This window comes from Dermacentor silvarum, chromosome 1 (genome assembly GCF_013339745.2).
Source record: "Dermacentor silvarum isolate Dsil-2018 chromosome 1, BIME_Dsil_1.4, whole genome shotgun sequence".
Classification (NCBI taxonomy): domain Eukaryota; kingdom Metazoa; phylum Arthropoda; class Arachnida; order Ixodida; family Ixodidae; genus Dermacentor; species Dermacentor silvarum.
In genome coordinates this window covers 239,300,831-239,324,612 of record NC_051154.1, presented here as the reverse complement: position 1 = coordinate 239,324,612, position 23,782 = coordinate 239,300,831, and the positions used below count along the sequence as shown (strand labels likewise).

Sequence of the window (23,782 nt, the reverse complement as noted above, 5' to 3'; positions counted from 1 at the left end):
CATTGCGGGCTGATCTTTATGCGCTCTGCGGAGTGGGCAGTTCCAGTGAGTTCTAACCGCCCGTTCTTTTGTTCTCCGTGGCCCGTCCAAGATCGGCCGGCATCCGGCAGGAGAGCAGCCCCGCAGTTAGCCGCTGTAATACGTGCCTAATTTCCGGTGCTCTCTCCGGCGCAAAGCTTATGGCACTTCCGGGAGCAGTTAGGCTTCGCGTCCGCGCCGCTCTCCGCCCCCGGCTTGCCTTCGCGGCTCGCAGCGCTCCTTTTGCGAACCGCGCCGGCGTGGGACGGAGGAAAGCGAAGCCTGCGTGCGTGCGTGCGCGCCGTTCGTTCAACGCCAGTTTTCAACCACGCACCGCGAATGTACTGAACCAGAAGGAGGGGCGCGGGCGGGCGCACGTTTTTCTCTCCTGCGGTAAAGGTCGTCGAAACGACGGCGGTGGCGCGGCCCGTTGCAGCACTCTCAGCGCAGCTCCAACTTGGAGGCCGGATGCCGCCGCCAACGGCCGCCACTGCACGGATAACTGCCTCTTTGCCTCCAGAGAAACTGGAATGTATTTACTAATTGCGAGAGTTTAACCATCTGGGGCCCGCTTCTATACGTCGCGTCCCTAGGGATTCAGTGTTGCTCGAGGACGCTGTAGCAAGGATGAGAGTCGGGGTGGTGGCTCTTGCTCGCGCCGGTGGCTCCCATCTCGAGCGCGGCCGTCCGCGTCCTGGAAAAGGTCGCTGCTACGTTTCTCTGCACTGCACGGGTGCCATGCGGGCGCTGTACTGCTGCGGTCGTTTCGGGAATTTGCGCCGAGGCACGGCGCGGTTACGGCTTCGCCCACGCGGCCGACTCTCACGCGCGACGATTATACCGGAGCTCCGCAGGAACTCGGGCTCGAGGCTGTATCCCCGCTTGATGCCGACGGGAGGGGGCGGGGAGGCTGTTTTGCGCGCCGCTGAAAAGGTCGTTTTGTGCCAGGTGTGTACGATGCTTGTATACCAGCGCTTTTTCCTCGGTCTCGCGTGCTCAGACAACATTAGTTTTTCTCATACTCTTTTTTTTTTTTTTCAGAGGTGTCGTGAGGGCAAGTTGTAAGCGTAAACCGAGTGTAGAATAAATTCTGATTAGCCCAAGGAAGATGTCCCCGCGTGCCCCGCGAATGTTAATGCCCACCTGTGTCGCACTCCTTTCTTTCTTTTTTTTTTTTTTTTTGCTTGCCATATAGCCCAGTATGGTTAGGAGGTATAAGCACGGCGCTAGCTCTGTGCACGTGTCGTGTGTCTTTGTTAGCATTCAAGTAAGTGCGCGTCGTTTGGTGCCGCGCTTGGCTGGGGACACCTGTAATGGCGTTTCGTACGCTTCTGTAACAGCGGCAAAGCTACACGCCTGCCCGTTCGCCAGCGTCACAGTTCTAAAGCGCAAGCACAGACCGTTACTTAATGCACCAGCCAGAGTTCATGCACTGCGCTCTCCGGCAAACAAGGCCCCGCGGAGGCATTGCGAGCTGGAAATCCGGAACACCACAGCGCGATTCAAGTGACCCCATCATTACCGCGGGGACTAAGGCGGGCAAGAGTGATTCTTGTGCTCGTTGGCTGTGCGAGGCTGAACCAGAGCGCGCTGAAAGTTTGCGCGACATCACGCGCCAAGCCGACCTAACGATCGGCTTTCTTCAGTGTGAGAAAAAGACAGCTTCGGGAGCCTAGCTGCTCACCGGATGCGTGCGCGCTCTCTTTCATGCATGCTCGAAAACCAATGCGCGTATAGTTGAATCGGCGCAGTGAAATGCCCCGTTATGTTCTGGCGTCGGCCTGCACCGACTGTTATTATTTTAATAGTCTAAGACGATCGTGCACTTCCCCAAACATCTTGGACCCGAAAGAGGGACACTCAGTGCCGCTGTGATGATCTGCGTGGCATTTGTTTCCACGAAAACAATGCGGGCGTCACCTCTCGGGAAGCAGGCTTCATTTCCTCCGTAGTGCTATTTACGAAACTTTGCACTTTTGCCAAACGTCGCTGCCACGTGCCGAACGAAACGAAAGTGGCGTAAAAGAAAAACAGATGAACTTAATCAACACTGTTGAAGTGCAGAAAGCTTTCTTTCTTTCTTTTCACTTGTTGCCTCCGCAGTATACACCGTGTCAAGGTATACAGTCACGTCTCGTTACTCCGCTACCACGTCCACTTTTACTGCAACGCTGTTCGCAGCGCACGCTCATCAAGCCTGTCCAAGCTTGTTGCACCCGTGGGTCCCGAGGGGTTTATGTTGATTTTTGCGGTATGCTCTCGAGGTACGCGCTTCTAGTATACACGATTGCTTGAGCTCCAGTGCGGACCTAATAGAGCCTCAGGCGCGCGCGTGCGCTCTTCGTTCGCGTCCTTGGCTTGCGCACGATGCGCTGTCTGGCCGAGACACAATGCGCTTCCTCGCCATCTTTTTTTCATAAGTTTGCGCCACGCAGCGATCGCCCAGTCCCGGGCGCCACGCTCCGAGATGAGCGCAGGACCGCGGAAGGAACAATGGCTCATTACCATCGCACCTGCGCGGCGCATCGACAGATTCGAAGATGGCTGTGCCGAGAGTCATTAATCAAGTGTCAAATGGCGCACGTATACAGGCGCCTGGCCCGCGCGCGCCGGTCGCAGTGATCCACGTGCTTAAGCAATTATGAAGGGTCAGCAAAAAAGAAGAAGACTGGAGGACGAGGAGCGCGCCGTAATTGAAGCGCCTCGTCTAATTCGAGATCAATCAAAGAGGAGTCCCATATCGAGGATATGCCGCTGTGAGCCGATATCTGCGAGGGCCAACGCGCTCCAGCGTGCTCGCCCGTGATGAGAATCTGATTGAAGCGCCGCGAGCCGCCATCGGTTATTCATCGGCTCGTCTTTCTCGTCTTTTGGGAACGAAGGTATAGGTGACCTGCACTACCCTAATAGCAGTAGTAGCGAAATAATAATAATAATAATAATAATAATAATAATAATAATAATAATAATAATAATAATAATAATAATAATAATAATAATAATAATAATAATAATAATATATGCGCTAAATAGCCTCGATTTTTCGCCATTCACAATGATGCTCCCAATAGCCGCAGTATAAGGTAACGCGAGGCGTCGGTTTGTTTGCTCCCAAACACCTATATAACTCGTAAATGCTACTTTCCTGATTTAATTCCATATACAGTAGGCAGTTTCGTAACTCGGTAACAAGGGCGGCCGCAGGAAGAATATAGATACGTGTTAAAAAAATAAATTCTGGGGTCTTTGCGTGCCAGAACCGCAATCTGACAATGAGGCACGCCGCGGCGGGGGATTCCGGGTTAATTTGGACCACCTGGGGTTCTTTACCGTGCACGGCACAGGCGTGTTCTTGCATTCCGCCCCCATTGGAATGAGGCCTTCGCGACGGGGAATCGAACCCGCGACCTCAGCAGCGCTATATACGCCATAGCCACTGAGCTTAAATAGCGCGACGAGTCTAGAAACCTTTTCGCTATACCCGAGTGCGCTTTTCCGCAATGCATTATCACCCACCTAATGGCGTCACTATAGCGATCGCTGAAATGAAGGCGAAGTGCGAACTAAGCACGCCAGAACCCAACAGTGGGGCGCGGTTCGTTTGCTACGTGGCATTCTAGCGGTTTATGGTTAGCATATGTGCACGCTAAGGATTAGCGATGTCATCACCGCACGTGATTACATCACGTGTTCCACACCTGCATCTTATATCTGAGAAAGCACGCAGTAGCTGAGCACGCAGCCACTCATTTCAAAATTGGCTTTGGCTCCTTCGTGTATAGGCAAATCGGCATGTGGGTACGTCGAAATAGCGAAAGCGACTATACGCTGAATGGCGGCTTCAATTTCTGTCTTAATCAACCACCAGACCAGAACGTTTCGAACAGTGGGGAATCGCGCAGTGCCAGTGAATTAAGGAAAGGAACAAAGTAAGCGGTCGGGCTAATGGCAGTCGCTTCGGTAAACTTTTGGCACACGAATAACTTGCTCCAGATATACAGGAGCCGAATTCACAAAACGGTCAGAAGCGCTCTTCGCTATACTGGGCGGCCGCCTTCGGTAATAATGTGCAAGATCACGATCGGATGGAAATGGCTCTTACGCTATAGTATTGTTCAGGAATTCTGACCGCCAGGTTCCTAACTCGTGTAATACCTCAGGAGGAGAACACATCAGTGTGGCGTCGATCACGAACAGCAATGACGATGAAGTTGAGTGCAGGTATATAGGTCAGGAATCAGCTAGCGCAAGACAGGGCTAATTGGAGATCGCAGGGAGAGGGCTTCGTCCTGCAGTGGACATAAATATAGACGGATGATGATGATGATGATGACGACGATGATAGGTCAGGACCGGCGAAACCAGCCGCTAGCGTAAACGATTATCAGCAACGCGCGTGTTTACATTTCAGTGGTAACGCACTTGACAACTTTGAAGCTGCACGCGGTAACGTGAGCACAAAGGCCAGATCAAGGACGTAGAGAAAAAGAAAGAAAGAAAGAAAAAAAAAGAAAGAAAGAAAGAACGGTGAATGTATCAATATTCTTGCGCTTCATGGCGCTGGTAGGTGCAGGGTTAGTTATTAGGGCACTATAGCGGGAGCAGGAAATTGATCGGCTGCCCTACGCCGGTTAACTTAGACGGTTCCGAGGCCGCTGTCTAGGTCGAGACGGAATGAAGTGCAGGCACCTCTTTCTTTTAAGCATAACGAAGGGAATGTGTGTGGGTAGGGGAAGGGGGTTAGTGAAGGGAGTTTTCTTCGAAAAACAAATGGAAGAGTGAAGTGTGCCCTAGAAAGATGGAAAGGGAAGAAGAGGCGAGAGAGAAGGTACGCGCGCGACGCAGCTGGGAATTCACGTGAAATGTTTTCGGCGTTGTCCCGAATAAAGAGTTTAAAAGACAACAAAGCCCTATTTCACTTTAAAAAAAAGAAAAGAGAGAGAGAAAAGAAAAAAATAAAGAAAGGAAAAACCTGGCTTTTAAGTATAAGCTTCTAATTCAACAAAAACGTTCTTGCTTTATATGTACGTATATCTACGCTAAAGTAACGCCCTCATTTGTAATATTCGACGCAGCTTGACTACAAAGCAGGTTTTGACAAAGAAATTAACTTGACAAGCGTTAGTTAAAGTACGGCGATGTACTCCGACGAGGTCTGCACCTTCGTGAAAGGTGGGCAGCGCAAATCGTTTAAGGGGGAGCGTGGCTGCTAGACGTTTATACCAAAAAGGCAGCGGTAGTTTACGAGAAAGCGAAGGAGTGAAGAATACTATGATCGTATTTCGCTTCTGTACTGGTTAACTTTCATCGTGCTTTAGTCCGAAATAGAAGACCGGGAATTCTTTAGTTTTGTTGTCTCCTTCGGCCATTGGGGTAAGAATGGAAGAGAGCGAAAAAAGTAATGGCGGGTCAATATAAGGGAACGATCGAGACTTGCGCACGAGTCTTGCGATTAAAAGCGAAAAAAAAAAAGCGCCACGCCCTTTTTCGTCGTGTTTTGCTCTTTTAAGTCGCCCGTTCCTAAAGGTTCGCAGGGATGCCGGTCGTGACATTCTGCGCAAGGGCGAGTGGTGCGCGAGAGATGCAGTGGACGCCACGTCGCGCTACTCCTTCAATCGTATATTTACCAGCGTTCGCAATATAGGAACAAACGAACTCGCCGAGAAGAGCCATCAGTTTTTGCGTTCGCAGCGAATCGAGAAAGGAAAGCAAAACGACAGAAAGACCGAGCAATATAGTGCTGAATCAAAACGACAATTGTTCTAGGCGGGCGAAATCCAGCGCTGAAGGGGGCCCTTCACGCCTGGCCGTCGCTCGTCTTCCGCAAGAGCATCCTTCGTTAGGTACGCATTGACCCGGTACCACTCCCTCCACGTCATTCTCTTTTTCTCTCACATTGGGGGACGCCCGTTGGGCTATCGCGAAAGAAACGCGAAAGAAAAAAGAAATGAAAGCGGGAGGTGCATGGTGGAAGGGGTGAAGATTTGTCCCCGCATAGCGGCAGCCCGCCATTCATCTTCCTCGGGCGGAGCGCGCTCAGAATGCGGCCACACCGGCGGCGGTACTGGCACGTCGCAAATAGTAACAGACACCTCATATCCACGCTCAAGCGCCGCGACCCATTGTTTCGGCGCTTCTCCATTTAATACCTTCCCCGAGGATCGCTACCGATATACTGCCGATACTATAAACGAGGAAGGAGCGCGCCCGCGCGCAGTTTGTTGATAACGTTGTTGTTGGCCGCACAGAGGGCGGCGGCCAGGCAAAAGCGGCCACCAAAGCGCTGATATAGGAGGAGGGATAACGCGGAGCGGATCGCCGCGTCAGCTTCTCGGTTGCCCTGCTAGGCGCGCGCGCGCGACGATTGTTGCCTCACTGCGCGCGCGGGCGAAAAGCTGTGCGTGCAAAGGTGCGGCTGCGTATAGGGGGGAGGGGGGGGGGGGGGGGGCAGCCTCTCGTCATCTACGGGTGGGTGGTCGGTTGCGGGGGAGCACGTAAATCCCGGTGCCCCAAGGAGAAAAGCCGGGCACGTCCATTTTGTTTGCACTTTGCCACCTATATATACTGCATCGTTCCCGCATCTCCGCGCCCGCTTTCGTTGCTCTCACCGGGCGCCGCCGCCACTGCGGCCGCTTGCTTGTGCCGGCCGTACTCGTATAACGCAAGATATACCCGTAAATTACTCCTTTACGACTAACGCGCCTGTTTTTGTTTATGGTCGCCGGCTCGCCTCTCCTTTCTGCGTCCCCTCCTGCTCTTTCTGCGAGCGAGCGTGCCGCTTCCGCGGGAGCGTCCTCTGCGCTGCGGACGAACAGGGGAAAAAATACAACAAAAAACAGTACTGCCCACGGGTGGTCAATCCCGGGGAAATGGCCCAATAGCTCGCCTCAAGTTGGCAGCTATATAGCCTCCTTAGGCTCTTCTTGCTCATAGCGCACGCGCGCGCTTCTTTCTCCTTCTTTTCGCCACGTACGAGCCACAGCTATAGCTCGACTCGAAACTGTTATGGATTTGATGGCTCTTCGCGCCGTGCACAGAAAAAAAAAAAAAAAAAACTCCCTGCGCTGGAACGAGCGTGCCATGACCAGCGGGCAACTTCGCTTCACTCTTCGTCACTTTTCCCCCCTTTGCGTCTTCTTCTCGCGCTCCCGCGTTGGCGAACGCGGACAACCTGTATTGTTTACGCGCCTAGGGGTGTCCGCCCTCCCTCCCACTTTTTTCTCGCCACCCTGAAGCGTCGTGTGTTGCGAAACGCGCGCGCGCGTTTACTGCCGATAAAACACGGATTTCATATCGTCTGCGTTGGCGGCGCGTCGTGTTTAGACAGGCAACCCTAACCTAGGGGCCTTCTGATTCCCATTTTCGCCACCGCGGCGAAGAGAAAAGACCAAGAAAAGTATAGGCAATGGACACTTTAAAAAGTAGGCACCGGAACAAGTGTCCGGGAGAAGCGTATAATATATACCGACACAACAGGTCAGCAATACACCCACTGGTGGCGCCCTCTGGCGTATATTTCTTACAGTCTGGCTGATTCCCGTGGCACGTATATCAGGGCGGCTTCAGGAGACGTGACGATGAAGCTGCAGCACCTAACATGCGCAAAATGTCGGCGCCAGGGCATAAGCGGAGAGCGGAAGGCTGGACGTCGACGAGCGTCTCCTCGATTTCTGTACCGCGCGTATATATATGAAGACGTTATGGCCAGCAAGTAGTATACACGCTCGCAGAAAGGAATTAAGGCAAGCTCTATTATAGAAGCAATGGCAGAGCGAATAATTCCTAAGAAAATGTAATTGGTGCAGGACGAGCGGAAGATGGCTTGATCCCGGATCTTATGGAGGACAGTTCTCCCCAACTCTCGCTCCTTCGTTGCCGCCCTATTTCCCGCGCATTTCTTTTTTTTTTTCGCCGCGTCGTCACTGTCTCTGTATTTTTAGTCGCAGCAGCGTTGGTCCGCGTGATCTAGCGGGCAGGCATCGAGGGCGGCAAGACTATACGGTCTCTCACTCGGGCTGTCTTGAGGCTCTCGATCAATACAGCGAGCAAAGAAAGATCGCCGCTGGTGCTTGCCTGGTCTTGCTTTCCGTGCGCTTCTTCTGGGGGAATGGCGCGCTGCGTCACAGCTGTATACGCGGTGCTGCGCGGGAGGCCTTCTCCTCTCGTCCGCCGGCGCGGGCCGGGGTATGCAGCGCCGGAGCCACGGCCCGCGCACGCGCCTTGGGCGCGGGATGTCAGCAACGCCTGACGCTGACAGCGTCACCCGCAGCATCCTTGTCGACGCAGTGTTGTTGTCCTTATTTTTCCGCCTCGATCGCCGCCGACACGGGTCTTTGGTCGCCAAGTAAAAGTAGGCTGTCCGTGGCTGCACCACGCACGAAAACCGACCACCACCATCTTCTCGCGACCCACGAGCAGGGTGATGAGACGAGAACAGCTCGCACAAAAATAAAAAAAAAAGAAAGAAAGAAAGAAAAAGCAATGAGCAGTACGTGCCATGCTGGGAAGCCTGTGCGATGTTCTGCCCGTTCTCTTTCCTCTGCTCTTTCTTCTTCGTACGGATACTCCTCCGTATCGGGTCGTGCCTGCCCTTCCCTCTATATACTCGCCGTCCCAATCTTCTTCTTTTTATGTCCGCTCTGCGCTTTCCTCGACTCAGCGAAGGAGACCTTCTTCCTCCGCCGGTGAGCCTGGCTGTCGCCGCCGTTCTTCCATGCTGACGTTATAGCCTGCAATCTTGGAACCAAAAGCCGTGTTTTGCCTCCCTCTTCTTCTCGTCCCTCTCGTGGCTGCCTCTCTGATTCCTGAGATCGTACGCTGTTTTTTATTATTATTATTATTATTATTATTATTATTATTATTATTATTATTATTATTATTATTATTATTATTATTATTATTATTATTATTATTATTATTATTATTATTGACGCTCTTGTTTTAATTCTGTCTTGCCTATGTCTGATCTCCATGACTCGGTGAAATGGTTAGTGCGAGAGCAACTAGTTTCTTTTCTCAGTACCAAGAGGAACCTTTCTTCACAGCCCCCTCCCCCCCCCCCCCCCCCTCGCAACCAATCGAGTGTAACGCGGCCCTTTTCCTCGTTTCCCTGCAAGGCGCTTTACGGCCATTCTATCTAACGATTTATTCTCACCGCCGATGTCGATCTCGTAGCTGTACACTGGGTCTGCCTCCCGCTGGTAAACATAGGTCAGCTAAATGCCAGATCGTCGTGATCTGGAACACGGAGTACAGAGAAGAGCGGTAGTTTATGAAAAGATCTAATTATGCCACACCTCGGCGAGGTAAATGCAACGAGTGCGTTCAGATTGTTGCGCAGTTTTTTCCCTTGGATACTGAAAAGAGCTTCCATTCACGGATGGAGCAGCACGAATGTGCTCGCGAACTCAACACTGAAAGAAGTCGCCAGCATTGTTCCGATGGCCGAACGCGAGCTGCTTCACGCGGCGATAAAAAGAACTCTACGAGGTTTGGTTCTGTTTTGTTACATAACCTGAGAGAACCGACATGTGCTCGTGCATGCGTCGTCGAGCAATACCTGTAGCTTTTAAATATTTGCGCACGCGATCGAAGATGACGATAACGTACTTGTGCAGTTCAGCTGCGTCCTTTACACAGGAACCACCTGGCAACTAGAAAGTTTCCATTTAGCTCGAAAATTGGCCGAGATAACTAGCAAATTACGACACAGAGAAGTATATAGTGGGTGTAGTAGGGTGTGTTAGTATCAATTTATTCAGAAAATGAAAAGAAAGTCGCGTAAAATGGAGGACGAGCTAAACAATGAAGACAAGGCACGCGCGCTGAATGCAAATGAGCGTTTACTGAAACACGCAACAGTGTACAGGAACAATATACGCCGACGTCCCATCGCCCCCCCCCCCCTCTCCCCCCTCTTCTACAGAACGGTTAAAAATCGCCCAAAGAAGCATGACTATGCAGTCGACGAAATCTCCACGCGGCAAAAAAAAAAAAAATGTTAATTGACTTTCACGTAGAGCACTAACTTCGCTGACGCACAAGTTCCCCGCTATGCCTGGATGTGATACAGGCCTCAGTGATCGCGCTTGCCTCCTGGTTAAGGGTACGCGCCAGATAACTTGCGTATCCGTGTGCTCTTTGCGTAAACGTGTTTGCGCGTCTCGGCAAACGCCGGGTTGGAGTCGGCACACGCGTGCTGCCTACCATGTTTACCTCGATGTCGCTCCTGCGCGTCTTTTCTAGAGAATCACGATAATTAGCTACTCCCTCTGCGCGGGAATGCCACTCAAGCGAGTTTAGTTAAGCTGCACAAAGGCGCAGTTTTCAGAATTTCCAAGTTCACAGAGTTCAAAAGCCCGGAGTATATTACTGCTGACAACGCACAGTGCAAAAAGGCCATCGTAACCGCCAAGGAACTGAAAACTCGAATCACAGACTGGAGGGACGAGGAAGATGGAGTAGAAGCTAATACTTAATAGTATTACGAGTCTGCCCTAAAGCCTCGTTTGTGCGAGGCGGATGCTGGAAATCAATACATTTTTTGGGGTAGGACTTCCGCGGCTCACTATAGGCCATGAAGAATCAAGCCTACACTTTTACGAAAACGTGCGCCACCAGTTGTATTCCGGTTTGAGTCCGCCTTTCAGACACGGCAGCGAATTATTCTACTAACATGGAGTCTTTCGGTGCAAAGGTTAAAAAATATGCACCACCAAAGATGCCTTGAACGCCTCCATGTTGTCATGCGAGTGAGCATGCAAGACTCTTAGGTGTATACGCTTGAAAATCTTGATGTCATTGGTGAAAATTATTTCTACTGATATACAAACTTGAGTTATTTTCAGTTTTCTTTTTATAAATCAGCTTTCCTGGAAACACTTTCTTTTACTTTGTATACTATCTACCGTTCATTTCAAAAAAAAAAAATCTAGCATTCTCGTTTTTACCTCAACTAGCACATGTTTATTTGAAGAAGTCCGCTTTCCTTTATTTCTCGCATTTGAATTTCTTCTAAAATAGGCACGCAGACTCATTCAGAAGCATACGTTCCTTTATTTCTAGGTTTGACCTAATGCTGTATCAGGTTGAAATTGGCATAAGGTAGCTTTTTTCTTTCTTACGCCGTCATGCAAACACACAGCGTAAGGCGTTCTTTCATGATAGCTCGCAACTGACCATCGAAGAACCAGCATAAAGATACCTCATATATAAGTACCTGCGGCCGAATTAACAAGGCTTTTCGTTCGTAAGTTCTGCTTGCCTCTGGCCAGCCGCCTTCGGTAATGATATGTCCAACACCACGATTGGCTGACACCTGCTTCTACGAACAGATTTAGCGTAAGAAAGTGTTTGTGAATTCGGCCCCTGATTCAGGGCCGGTGTTTACAAAAACGTTCTTACGCTAGACGTATTCGTTAAAGCAGGCGTCAGGCTATCGTAATGTCGGCCATATTATTATTGAAGGCGGCTGGCCAGAGGCAAGCAGTACTAACAAACGAAAAGCCTTGTCAATTCGGCCGAAGGTGTATATATATATATATATATATATATATATATATATATATATATACACCTTGTTACACCTAAAGCCTTGTTAATTCGGCCGAAGGTGTATATATATATATATATATATATATATATATATATATATATATATATATATATATATATATATATAAGCTTTTTACTCATCGGTTGATGGCACGAACCATGCATTCAAAACCACGTCGTTTAGTGTGCACCAACTTAAAGAATTAAGCTTCTATATACGTATATACGTATGTGGACGGCTCCCTGTTCCAGTGAACGCGCTTTATAGATAAGTCTCAGCAGCTCGTCGTTGGCCTCATTCCGCTTCAATTCATGTTTGTATTTTAGGCATGCTTCTTATCTCGTCCGCACGGTTAATGAGACGTTGAGTCAGGGCTCGTTTAGGCAGCCAGTCGGGCAACTAAGTCATTGGGATGGTATGCATAGCCGATGCATGGCATATATACCAACCAGTCCAAGCATAACTCTTTTGTATAGTATGTCTGACCACTCCATGGTCATTCTTATCTAACGACGACACTTCTACGAAAAAAAAAATGGGAGGGGGGGGGAGAAAAAAATGTGCGAACAGAGCAGACAAATATGAAAAGTTGCCCGCTACGCGACAATTAGCTTCAGAATCACGTCAGACGAGTTGCGACCAAGCGTTAAAAGTGTTACGGTCGTACATTGTTTTTTTTTTTTTCTCGACGTTTTGTTTTCACCTCGGCCTTGGCGATTCTCTAATCATCCCGAGAATCGCCGAGCCCCGCAGCACGGACGCTCGTTGGGCGCTGGACAAAGCCGTGTCTTCCTTGCCGCCGTCCTCATCAGCTCTGTTCCGGAGCGCCCGGTTGGGGGGAGGGAGGGGGGGGGGGGCGCACTCTCCGCGATGCGTTCGTCGCCTCCGGCCTCCCATCTCTGTCTTTTATTCTGTGAGCCGGTAATGACACAAGCTCACTGGCACGCGTGGCCAGTCATACAAAGCGTGCCAGCAAAAGTGGGACATCATTACTGCAGTGACGAGAAGCGTCTCGGAGTTCTGGCTCTGGCCTGCGCGTTGCGCCTGGTGTTTTTCTTTTTCTTTTTTTTTCCTTTTTCGTGCGCCTCCTCTTGCGCTTCTGACCACGGCTTCCGGGATCAGACCGGAGGGCGGACGTTGGAGCGGAAGAACCTAATAACGACAAAAAAATAAAGGAGATTCGAGCGCGAGAGAAAGGGAGGAGACGTCGAGCGGCTTGATTGGACGCAGGCAAACCACGGCTCGTGACGCACGGCGCGCGGCCTGTCTGTTTTGCATGTCTTGTTCGCTGAGGCCTTAATGTTCGCACTCCGGCTCCGAACGCTGCTGTATTTCTTGCGTGGAGAATCTGCGGTTGCTGCATCTATGCCCTCCAGGTGAACATTAGCAACGCGTGGTCTTAAAAATGCTGCGAAAGCGGAGCCTCTTCGTACATGGCATGCATGTGCACGGTTAGAGCCTTCGCTGCTGCACATGGAGCGGAAGTGTACGATCACGGGACAGATACGATACGCGCCAGAATGTTGCAAGGCTAATGGCTGCCGAGTACGAGCATCAATAATCTCGCCTACGGGGCCTATATATATACGACGGATAGCGGCACGCGGTATCAGACCGTGCGCAGCCCTTCGCCGGTCCTTGGTTCTCGGGGAAGGCGAATGACGAGCGACAAATGACGTAAGTCTAGATGCGACTTGTATGAAACCAGAACCTATATACGTGTTTCCGCGGAAAACTTGGTTAATTGTCGTTAGTGACGAGCTCGTCAACTGACTGTTTCCTGCGTCATCCCCATGTGATGCCTGCTACCTGCGGCCAGTGCTCTCGCCTGTATACTCTCGCTCAGGGACATGTGACCGACCTCCTTATAATGCGAAATGATTGCTTCTAGAGGGTTTAGTGAGGGCAGAATTCACGAAACACCACCTCTCTGTCGCTTGTCAGAGGCCTAACATCTATATTTGGCAATGTTTCAATGAGGAGTATAGATTACCTCAGTGTCTTTAGTTCTGTTTAAACGCGAGCTTTCGTATCTCGTATCCGTGTGGCTTTTTAACTTCATCATCATTTTATTTCGTTTTATTTCCCCTGTTCACGACGACAACCATCTGCTTCTTCCTATACCTCCTTCCTCACGTTATGCGAATATAACCTTTTTTTTTTCAGTTCACTTGCCTTTGTATATCATCATTTGCATTTCGGAGCTCACGAAACTCTTCCCGCCGGCGCGCGCGCGACTTGTAATGCCTGCTTTGTTTCGGCCAAGTAGAAGGTAGGACAAAAACGGAAGGCCGAGCAGCGCTGAACGAGGATGTCATTTTCGCTCCCGTGAGCGAATTGTGTACGCACGTACAGTACAGCCGTCCTCGCTGGCAGCCGGGAGCAGTGACCGCAAGAAGAAAAAAAAGAGAGAAGAGAGAGCATCCTGCAGCGTCCGTGCCGTTGAGTCGCTGAGCCAGATTATCTCTCCCCACCGAGCGCTGGACGGACGACGACGGAAGTCGGCCGGAACAAGTCGATTCGGACGGCAGGCGTCATTGTTCGCCCACGTGGACCCCTGTAACTACCAGAGAACTCTAGCGCCGCGCTGCCAGCTAAAAAGAAGGGAGAGCGTAAGCAGGAAAATCCTAAAACGAAGGGACGAAATGAGAAAAAGAAAAGAGGAAGAAGAAGCTGGGGGGGGACTATATAACATAATGAGTTGGCGGCCATCTCCCGGAGCGCTGCACATCCACCGTTAACGCCGGGCCGACTCATCGCAGCCCCACGATCAGAAATCGGTCTCAATGAATTACACGAGGGAGAGAAAGAGAGAGACACAAAAGAATGGCGAAGCGACGGAGAGAAGCGGAGCGGAGACCTCCTGCTAGATGGCCACGGTAAATATCGGTTCGCGACGCGGCCGGCAGACGGCATTGAAAGGCCGGAACAAGGCCGTTCGCGTACAGGGCGCGCCTTATATAAAAGACGACGCCAAGAGCAGCGGGAGGATACGACGAGGGCGACGGGATAACGAGAGGGAGAAATGCCAAATGGCCGAAACAACAGCAGAAAACTATTTCCTCCTGTACGTGATGTGCGCGAAAAAGTGACTCGGAGGAAGAAGACAATGGTCGAGTACAAGAGGACTGAACCAAGAAAGCACGAACAGCAAGAATTGAGTGAACAAGCAAAAGAGGAGAGAAGAGAGAGAGAGAGGGAACACGGCGAATGAAGGAATGGAGCTAGGGACTAAGGGAAGCGGAAAAAAGTTCTGCAGCAGCGCTGTTTTCGGAGAAGAAGACCGCGCGGCCTGGCCCCCTTCCCAGCGTGATCGACAGAGACAGACGACGCTGTTCCCGAAGAACACGGCGGCCAGAGTCAACACGACCACCCCGCCGTGGCCCGGCCGGAGTATTTTCCTCGGGGCGGCGGCCTGCCTACGCAGTCGGGACGGGCGCGATAATGCGCCCAGCGACTCCTGCGCTCAACTTGCCCGCCTTCCCCTCGCGTGGCCGCTCTTTTTCCCGCAACTCCCTCAGTTTCACGATCCCTCATTCCTTGCTGCCTTCTTTCGGCCTTTGCCGTTTTCTAGACTCTTCTTCGTCGTGCTTATTTTGTCCCGCCCTCGGTAACGCGCGACACGAGCCTATCGTAGTTTAATCTAGGACTGCTGCTTGGAAGAACCGCGTGTCGTGGAGAGCCGAACTGACAGCCGGCGAACAGAAAACGGGATCGCGCCGCGGAGGTGTCGCCGCACACGCCTTCCTTCCGGTCGGAACGCTCGCCCGCACCCGTCCCGTGGCCCGCGGAAAACTGACGGCTCCGCAGCTTATATGGCTCTATACCCGTTGGCAATAATCGCGCGCGGTATTAAATGGAAAACGGGGCTGCTCGAGAAACAAAAATAAACTGGTTAGCGATGCGATCGGCCTGTCGCTTTTTGTACACCTTGTTTTCGCTTCGTTCGTGTTGGCTTACACTTTCGCGCAGTGTGTCGAGTGGAAGCGAGACACGTTTGGAAAAGAACATATTGCGGAATGCGGTCTAGCTTAATCGCCGTCGCATTGGCAATTGCTATAATTACGATACTTTCGCGTGGCTTAATGAGATTTAGTGATATTGCCGTTCGTACGTGACTGTATAGGAAAGAAACCGTCACACGCGTACTGTTTACATAAAGAATCTAACCACTCGGAACAAACGGTGAATTTTGCTCGGCAGTTCTTTCTCGAGATGTGGTCGGTATAGGAGGAAATTTCACACGTGGAATTCGACAGGAAATCTTGTACGGATCGAATACGCCTGTAAAAGTCGTTTTACTTGAAGCCCACAAAGTACAGATGACAGAACTGGGCGCTCCGGAGAAGCATGCACTCTTACGGTAACCATCCTGTTTCAGATTTCGTTCATTACCTGAACTAAGAACGCCATACGCAAAAATGGGCAACAAATATTTTGAAAAGCGACCAAATATGCAAGGCAAGGTATAGGCAACGCAAATCATGCTTTGCTCTTAAAATTAGCCCATTGTAGCCGTGACCGCGGTGTTGGCGTTAGGTTTTGCCGGATGCGGCGATTCACGCTCTCAAAGCAGATCAGTGCCTGCTTTGAAAAAGTATGCATGGCTATGTATCCTTTAAAGATGTTTTAAAGAGGACTATCCACTGCAACCAAGAACATATATCCATATCACAACAATTCAGGCCCGCTGCAGTGGCAGTGGGCTACATCTATTTTCGAATGGACTGTGCATATGTCCTGTAACGGAGATAAACCGGCAATGCGAACGTTCGCTCTGCACACAGATTTCTACCTTAGTTGTATACCCTCTCTAGTCGAATGAGAGCTGTCTTCTCTTCCTCCATACAGGCAGAATGACAAAAAAAATTAACGATGTTCGTTTACGCTGTCTATATACACACTTTGCCCGTCCTTGTATTGTGCGTAGGCCTTTCTTCTCTTTGTTCTTCGTACACACCCGCGAAGTTCGCGAGCCTCGATAATAATTTAATCCATTTAACGGGTAGCGCAGCCAGGTTGATCGAAGGCCACTACTTCGTGCGGCAGTTATGACGGCTGCAGCGCGGCCCTTTCGCTATAGGCTTTTGTTGCGCCCCTGTTAGGCAACGTATCTGCGAGAATCTGCGATCGTACAGAAGCTGCGGCGCTCTAGAAGAAAGAAAAAACTAATAAAAACAAATGTGGGACAATAACCAACCTTCGGCTGCTTAATAACTCTACGCGGAAACGATACCCACACAAAAAGAAAGCGGTAAATATACACACGCCGCGCGGCCAGGCGACCACTTGCCTGCTCGTGCACAAGGCGTGCCTGCTCCATCTGATAACTGGCCCAAATCACTTCGGTTTCGCCGAACGTCCACGCTTTTGCGAGAAGGAAATAAGTAAGCGAAGGGACCGGCTGGGCTCCGGGCGACGCCTCCGGGCTGCAGCCTCGCAACTGTGCGGCCTCAGCTTCCCTTCGGTGGAGCAGTGGGTGCCGTGCGCCAGAAATGGCGAGCCGTCAGTGACGACGAGCTGCTGCAGAAATGGCCGCCACGCGGGCCGTATACACCCTCGCGAGCGCGTGTTATCGCCGATATACTGTATACATCGCCCCAAGACGCGTCCCGCAACAGCTCACCTCCCTCTGGTGCAAGAGTGCTGGAGGCAGTAAGCGGTATACAGATGACACTATAGGCAGGAAACTTGACCGATCTGTGGCACGGCCTTGTGTAGGTCGCGAGCTATGCTCTCACCAGAGTACCCGCAGTTCTTTGATATGTCAGCTTATGAGAGCAATCGGTGATCGGTTTTGTAATTGACAACAAATCACGGCGAAGTGGATGCAAAGGAGAGACAAGCGAATCCCATCGCAACGTGGTGCATTTTTGCAGCGCCGTCCACGCAGCCCGCATGCTTCGTTACTTAATTGACGAAGGCCTCACTGAAAATCTGCTATGCTGTTCGTGGTGGGGACCGAAACGCCCTCCAGTTCTGTGTCTTGCTCAATCAAACGACCGGGCAGAAGGGGCTCCCTATATAGAGATAATGGCTGGCCTTCGGCCAACGCGCTCCATCCGAGAGCACAAAATATGTTTGTTCGCTGCTTCTGGTTAATTAGTACATGGCCATGAATCGGGTCAGTGACTGACTAGAACTGAGGGAAGTATTCGTCTTATCGTGGAAGGTGCCGACAGTGTTGTGCTAAACGCTATTTCTCGCTATGACGAAGTGGTTCTCTGGAGGGGCGAACACCTATCTGCTCCGATGCCGGCACTTACGTGCTTACGATACAGAACTGGACTAGCACCCGAATCTCGGTCGGCAAGTCACCAATATGCAGCCATCTGCGTTTCCAGATATCTTCAGCTGCTATAGACTTCATAACTGTCGTATTGAAGCGCTAATTCCTTCCCCCAGCTCAAGTAACGCGCTGACTTTTACCGAGGGATTGATTAGGGGAATGTATCGGTAGTGGAACGCCCCCGTAATCTTGATAGTGCCGATCGGAGCACGCTCCGAAAATGAGGAAAAGGTTATGAACAGGCTGAGAGCACTTCCCCCCCAAAATAAACCTTTAACTGCGACGCTTTCAGTTACACAGAAATATACTGGCACCGTTCTAGGAGCTCACGCTTTGCACTTCCATATCAACCAACCGGTCTACCGGTTTTCTCAATGAATTGATGGAGTGAGTACAAAAGAATATTCCATGCAATCGTCGAGGAAGCACAGTTAAAGAAAGAAAGAAAAAAAGAAGGCATGCTTCCCTTTTTATGGCAAAAGTGTCTGTTATCTGAAAGCCTCGTTCAAGATCGCATGCGGTGACCGTGCTCCTTCCATACATGGCTAATCTTGGCGCAGCTAGTTGAACACTGTAGGCACGCATAATGTGTACACGTGCAAAGAAAGTACGAGATAAAACTTGGAGCAAAATTAATTAGTCCACCCCCATAACAGTTTCACTCCGGCGAAAGTTTGGTGATGTAAGCTGCATGAACGGGTCCCTTTACTTCTTTTTTTTCTTTTGCCCCCCCCAACCCCACCTTTCGTCTCGTTTGCTTCCGCATCTCGCTCGAGACCGTGTCATAAGAGAAGAGCGGCGCGCAGCAGCAAAATTAGCAAACCAACTTCCCTCTCGCCACGCTTGTCTCCTTCGCTCGGGCCTCGTCGAAGTGACAAGCCTTCAGCGCTGGGGAACTGGCAACCGGGCCCGTCTCTTGCTCCGAATCTTCGCTCCGTTGCTTTTGCTGTACACGAGCACTGCTGGACCGCCCAACTGGCGCGCGCGAACAAGTTTGTGCGCTCGGCTCTGTTCTGCTCCCATCTTCCTCCCCCCCCCCCCCCCCCCCTTCACTCGCAGCACTGACAGGCCCTTCTCGCGAGCCCTGGTAGCAGAACAAAAAAAAAAGAGCGAAGGCGCAGGGTCCACCCGTCTTCCAATTTTGCTGGAGCACGCGACAGGCGCGTCTCATATTTGCTCGCGCCACTGTAAGGCAGAGCAGCCCGCGCTTGAGCGTCGAGTCTGTCCTCGTCTTAGTTTTTGTGTTCGTGGACACGGGGACTTCTCGATCTTTGCCGAGTTTTGCTTCCTTCGCTTTCTCTTCGCAGCTGTAGCACTTTCCCTCGCGTTTCGTGTATGCATGTGTGTGGGTGAACAGCCCATGCAACGTAGGCAAAACGTCGGCTGCGGACGTGAGGGACTAAGAAAGATAGAAAAAATAAATGAAAATGGCGAGCGGAGGAAGCGGACGATATAGGTATATTGTCATCGCGTCTCCTTTCGATGCATTTGCTAGAAAAACTGTGTGCCTTCTCTGAACGCTCGTTTCCTCCTGACTTGAGCGGGAAAACGAAACAGCCGCGCGCGCGATAGAAGTTGGATCGCGAAGTTTGCGATGTGTCTCCCGCTCCCCCCCCCCCCCCCCCCCCACCTTTTCCCAGACCTCTCTCTGTATTACAGCAGCTCGCCGTAAGAAAAATTTAATTAGCGCAGCCGGCAAGTTGAGTAAATATCGCGTTTCTGTTTCTCCCCCGTTGGGTGGCTCTCTTGCTTTATAACATCTCGTTGTTCTCTTTGTCTGTGTTTTTCTCTTTGACACATTTGACTGCGCATTCTCTCTATATTCTGTCTTTTGCCCTTGCACTCCGAGGTTTATTCCTCCGATCGCGTATACTTCTCTTCTAGAATAATTGTAAGGCGTATAACCCGTCAGTTGTTTTCTTTCTCTCTCTCTCTCGCTCACTCGCTGCCGCTTTCCTACTCAGTCCGTTGTCAACAACGCCTGCGTGCGTCCGGCCGTGACTGGTGCGTGCATGCCTGATTAGCGCATTTTCTCTCGTGTCACCCGAACGGCACGCTTGTTGATTCCATCCTCCGCTTGAGTGCAACCGGATAAAAAACAGCAGAAAACAAAAAAAAAAGTTTTCGCGTGCGACCAATCGCAGCTAATTTCGAATGCCACACGAGCAAACTTTCACCGTGCATCTAATACGGCCGTGCGTGTCCTTGTAATACCTCGTCAATGCCTGGCTGAATGCAGCGTCGCTTATACGCTTGCGCTGCTGCGTTTTCTCTCCCCTTTTATGTTCTATATTTCTTCCTTTTTCTTTACTTTTTGTGCAAGAAGCATCAAAGAGAAGCTAAAGCTAGAGGGGGAAGCTTTCGAGCCGTCTGAAGCAGCATTTTTGTCGGCGGTGGAACGGGTGTTTTGAATCCACGTTTGCAGCTACATGGAATACGCATTGGTTGTGATGCGCCAGTCGCTTTTCCCCCTTTTTTTTCGTTTTTTTTTTCTTTTTCAACGTAGCTTTAATCAAAGTTGGACGTGATTATGAGCCCCCAATGAATAATCACCGAATCGCGATAATTTATATCGACGTGCATTGGCAACTCATTCTAATTAGTGCGAGTTTCCGCGAAAACCCATAAACACACACGGGCGACATAAACAAGCCCTTATCCATTATGGCTTGCCTATACACCTTCTGCTCCACTGAGACTGGCGGGGGACTGAAACGCCCTGCTCCAAGCACACGGGGTATTCTATTCGATTTGTGTGCTGTCGGCAGCGTACTTCATGCGTGAGAGATGTGGAGCGAAGTTTCGTATTTGATCAATACGAAATTGTATTGATCAAAGTTCATTTCAAAGTTTTTTGTACCCTGGGTGGGCACTGGAAGAAGTCCGCCCTTACATTAAAGATAAACTCCGTCACATCTTCAACTGCGGGGTAAAAAAGAAGGAAAGACACTACCGGCTCTCATTTCAATGAACATTTTAAAACACCCGACGGCGATGGACATCGCTTTCACAACTTTCGTATATATAGACATGGTCGTACACACGAGTGACACGTAGCTTCCTCCTGCGTCAGTTAGCTGACACTCTTTGAGACCCAGACAGTTAAGAACCAGACAGTCTAGTACTGTCTGGGTCACAAAGAAGTCCACTTGTCATGTCCTTCGTCGTACTGTCCAGAGATGGTGAATGAACTCCGCGAGCTGGTGCGATTGGAAAGGAGCGCGCGTACCGCCACGTAAAGTTTCGCATTTCCTTCTATGCCCCGGTGGCCTGGGATTCAGTGCAGTGTCGCAGCGACAAGGCGAGCTTCCGCGCGTCTGCAGATTACCTGGTCAAAGTATGCTACGACTGTGTGTCGAAACCTGCAGGCGTGAAACGTGTGCTGTGAGCCATCGGTGCATATATATAACTCCGATGTGTGGGGCCTTCGTGCTGGTTTAAACCCTGTCTACAGCCCAGGCTAGCGTTCCACAGTTCACTGAGGTCCGTTGCGTAAGTGACGTCAAAGGTAGATGTAAATGGGAATTGAGTTGCACAGGAACCGAGCGGCGGTGGTTAAGTGCGAGCCCCTTGGCCGGTTCGTGCGGGTCGAAGGTTGGACAAAATGTAACTGCTACGTCGCCCACCGAAAATGTCCTTTTTCGTAGATCGTTCAGTGAGCGCTTTAGAGGCTCCTGCCACTGTTTATTTCTGAAGTTGCCTGTTTTGTCGAAATGCCACTTGTGCCGAAAGTCGAAATGCCACTTGCGCCAAAACTTTTTTTTTTTTTTTTGCCTGTATGTTTGCTTTGCAACACGTTGCAGTAAAGAGTCGGGATGCTTTTGAGACTGTATCGATATTTCACGAAGAGAAACCCAGCTGTCAGCACAGTTAGCCGGACAAGCCATTTGCTAAGGGCCGAGCTTGAGATTCAATTGCACTCTCGGAAGCCACGTACAAAATGATTTGTACAAATGTACAAAGTAGCCAGAAATGTAAGTAAGTGCCTTAACAGCTTACCCACCGTAAATAAAGATAAAGCTAGAAAATATAATCGTGGATGTTATCTTGTAAATGTCGGCTATGCGTGCTTAGCCTGTTCCCTCTTTTTTTTTTTTTTTTTTTTCTTTTTCAAAGACAAGTTGAATATAAGAATTGCACCGCTCCAATCAGGTAGCGTGTGGTTACTGAACAGCAGCATCATCGATCATTACAAGGCTTCGTGATAAAACGACAAATTCTACTCAGGACGGATGTTTTGTTAACTGTATACAGTGACGATTGGCCAAAGTATACCGTTTTGTCATTGATGTTTATTTTACAAGCCTCTGTATTCCTTGACATGCTTTTTACAGTAAAGCGAACCATTCAACTGCGTGCAGCCTTGTCTCGTCAGCACAGTGAATTCCTTTCTTATTTTTCACACCAGAAAGTATAACGTAATGCGTTATTATAAAATGTTACTTGGGACAAGCTCTAAGTGAACCCCACCGAGGTGCGGTGAACACCTTGTACATGTATAAGCGGTAACTTTAAAAGTATCGCAGACTGGTATACTCGCTTGCGATGCGTGTTGCCTTTAAATTAATAAAAGTGAACGGCAGGAAAAAAAAACTACAATTAAATATCGTATTCTGAAACAGTTGAGATCGGATACATATAAAGAGTGCGCGTCAGCTATTAATCTTATTTGCGTTGTAACTTGCGGTGTTTAATACAAGGCAGGTGTTCTTAACAATTAGATTAAGAACGTCGGATTTATATCCTAGCGTGCAGAAAAATGCCGAGCCCATGCACTTTTGTTGAGGCAGCCTTCAAAGGGTACATATTCCGTAACTACGCGCCCACAGAGCGGTATGCTTTCTGCATGAATGTAGAATTGATATTACAGCGTTGCGCTAAGGATTTTGCAAAAATTGCGTACGAGCACTCACTGCGCCAAGCGAGGAGTGTTCCCGAACGCGCGAACAGAGTTATATTCACAAAGGAACATTAAGGAGAAACATTAAGTTTAGACTGTTAAAGCATGCTTGTTAATATCGATGTGGCGTTTCTTTGGCAGAAAAATAAAATTGATCATTGGCCGAGAAAATGAAGACCAAACTTGCCCGCTTTATGACATAAGTGTGACGTCAAGAATTTCGGGATGTTTTCGCATATTTGATCCGCTAATTATCAAGGAAAGGTTGCAGAAAGCTTTCGCGATGAGTGCTCGAAAGCAAGGTGTTTTTTTTTTTTTTGTCTCTATTAATGATCCAATACCAGCTCCGAGTAGTCGTCATAGCGAACTAGTGCAGCAATTTCACATTCTTGTGTCATTTCTGTCTAACCTAATGTTCCTGCTTCAACCCTTTAAGCACGAACGAAGACAAAGAGATGAAGAGAGAAAGAGGGATTGTGAAACGTCTTTTTGGAACTCACCACGGCGAAACATGAAGAGGCTTTTCTTCACTCTACATAACGTAGCTGCCGAGATGCAAGTTTCTTTCGTTTACAAAATATGACAGAGTTTGAAGGGACGGCGTGCACTGGCACGCAGCTTAACGAGAGTGGCAGAAACGAAGCAGGGCGAAAAGGTATCTTCTAAAGAACAGGTACCATTATTCCCATATACGTATTTTTTTTTTAAATCGGCTTTGCACTAGTAGACGCGGACAAAGAAAGGGGGTACAGGACACACAAAGCGCTACTTACAACTCATTTATTTCGAAACAGCACATGCGCTAATGTACAAGACATGATATGGTACGCGCACTTTCAGTGCGCACCTATTCTTCAGGTTATCAATTTGCTGGGTAGCGAGAGGGAAGGCATGCTTACAGAATCGTCACCTAACTTTGTTATCGTCTCGCTTTCCCATGCATGCCTTCCCTCTCACTATCCAACAAAGAAATTGCTCAGCTAGAGAATAGTGCGCACCGAAAGTGCGCATACCATACCAT

The 23,782-nt window shown here is 49.8% G+C and overlaps 1 protein-coding gene across 1 annotated transcript in view; it reads left to right on the top strand.

The window, feature by feature from the left end:
- The window catches only part of LOC119436986 (protocadherin Fat 4), a 306,741-nt gene that overhangs the window by 194,756 nt on the left and 88,203 nt on the right, over positions 1-23,782 (top strand). The window lies entirely within an intron of this gene.